The following is a 2,645-nucleotide window of genomic DNA, read 5'->3' on the forward strand; positions in this document are numbered from 1 at the left end:
ATCGCGGTAATGCGCAGATTATAGTCCAAAAATATAAAATGTATAACGTAAAAATCACTTTATAATGTATTATTTTATACAATTTGCCGAGGGCCCGGACAGAGGAGGCCCGGACAGAGGAGGTCGGCGGTCCGGTCGTGGATCGCGGTCCGCCAGTTGAGGAAGCCGGTTGTAGGCTATTGAGTACAGCATACTAATTGACACTTGCATTTAAGGCAGTGCTTCTCTAACCCCCCCCCCCCCCCCCCCCCCAAAGAAGAAAATATTTCGCGCCCACAACCTCTCCATAAGAATCTAAATTACTATCTAAGAATCTAAATGACTTTCAGGTTACCTGAAATTGATTTTTTTTTTAATTTATCAAAGCCTCAATGGCTGATGATTATTTTGATTTGTTTACATTCATCCAGTGTTTTGTGTCAGCGTGGAGGCTTTCCTGATACATTTAAGTATTCATTTTTAATTAGCGGCACTCAGTTCTGCTCAATTTGCCCCCCCCCCCCGCCCCCCCTTGAATGTACTGTACAGGATGTACAAAATGTTCTAGGTATGAGATGTATTTGACTTCACAGCAACATTAACGTGCAGGGGCATGTTGTGCGTGTGTCCAGCTGGTAGGAGTTATGTATGCTGTATTTTAATGATAGATGACTGACTACTAATTAATTCACATATGAACATACTGTATATAGAAATGTGTGATTAACAGCAGGAGTGGCCCTTGAGCTGGTGAATCACGTGGAAAGCATTCTCACCGATTTAGTTTATTGGCCAAAACAAGGATTAGCTTCCTTTGATTGCCATTTCCACTGGGTAAATTGTACCCTTTTTTGCGGTATGATTTTGTTAATTTTGTCTGTCTTCCTTGTAATTTTTTAATCATTTTGTTTTATCAGTGATATCTTATGGATATTGTGAGCGTGAATGGTTCTTCGTCTGTGGGGCATCTTACCCCATGGCCTGGTGAAGGCTCCCACAACAACTCCCCGAGAGGAAGATGCCCCCTACAACACGAAGTCATACTTTTCCAGTTTCACATATTCGGGGGGGTTATTTGGTGTCCTCTGCAAGATTCCCGTTAATATTTAAAAACACGTTTATGTAGGCATATCCTTAAAACACACACACAAACAGACAGAGGCTGATTTTGTAGTTTCAAAATATTCAATTTACTTCAATAAGAGTTCTTCTGATTTCAAGTTTAACAAGGCCGCTATGGTACAGGGAAAGAGCTGAGATTAAAATTGGCTCCATCTAGTGATCAGGAAGGGAATTATGGACGGGGGCATCTCACCCACCTCGACCCTACTGTTGAGTAAAGGACAAATCAAATGATATGATGGTTTCTTTCCCTCTTTTCTGAAAACCCAAAAAAGTATGAAATGCTGACATTTCCGGAATGACCAATATAGCGTGCGTATTCTGCATACCCCCCCCCCCCCAGATATAATCAGACTAACAAGCAGAGAGCACTGTCTTTACACGGATGACCTGAGCGTCTGCATGATTAATTTACAGTGCAGTCGAACGAGCAAAGCAATAAAAGTCTTCTTCTTTAGTCCGAGAGTATGCATGAGTGTAAAGCCTTACGATTGACCGCACTTCTATTCGCTGCTATACATCTATAGGAAGCTGGGGGGTGTTTATTTCAGTGGAGAGCGCAGAGCAGAACTACTTTGCGATTCACACGTGTCACATGCTGCGTGAACGCTGCACTGGCCTGGACCAACCTTAACCCCCCACTGCACTTTCCAACACCAGATGTAGGTCACAGAGTGCTGCAGGGGCTGCATGCGGGGTGTGTGTTTTGCGTGTGTGACTTTAGACGTGGGTCGGGGAGGGACCGATGATTGTAGTCTCCACCAAGGACATGGCCCCCAGCACACTGTCTCCACGGCTGTCACTTTGCATCATCCCCAACAGGCCGCACAAAGTCTGACAGGCTGCCAGACAGGCCGAGGGGATTGTTATGGCTCCTTTTGCTACTGCCGCTGCTCTCTCGACTGTTTTTCCTCGCTCGCCACCTCTCATAATGCATTAATGACGTACTAATTAAAATGTCATGGACATTGAATAGGGTCACAAGTGATACCTTTCTAACAAGTAGGAAGGCGTGTCACAGTATCTGACATGAGAAAGGCTAAACAGCCAGTCGGCGTTCTTAGAACAGCAAAATATTTTGCAAATACATCTTGAGTCACTGTCAATCTTTAGATCATACGAAACTAAGGTATGCCAATTGACATTACTCGACATTAGCAAATATGGACATGCTGTACCACATCAAAAAAAGCGTGCGACCAAATCCTGTTCTGTTGTGACCAAGTGAAAAAGTTGGTAGCACCAGTGCTAACAGTGCAAAAGTTGGTGTAGAGCGGTAGGAAAAAATAAGTTGCACGAAATAGTGAGAGTCAATGGGGAGAAATGGGGCGACAAGCGGTTGAATAAATGAGTGAAGTGCAACTTTTTTTTGGGTTGGTTTGTTTTTATGAAGCTGGCCTCCAAAACGGGAGCGATATAGGAGTGAGAGTCACGCTGAATGTGAGCAAACAGGTTGAGAATCGTTTTCATTGTGACTGTATGGGGCAGAATTGAACTGAAAAGTGCCACATACAACTCGTCATAGTAATGGGACCAATCGTAAG

Source organism: Hippocampus guttulatus, chromosome 3, assembly GCF_054856545.1.
Source record: "Hippocampus guttulatus isolate MCC_2025c chromosome 3, RoL_Hgut_1.0, whole genome shotgun sequence".
Taxonomy (NCBI): Eukaryota; Metazoa; Chordata; class Actinopteri; order Syngnathiformes; family Syngnathidae; genus Hippocampus; species Hippocampus guttulatus.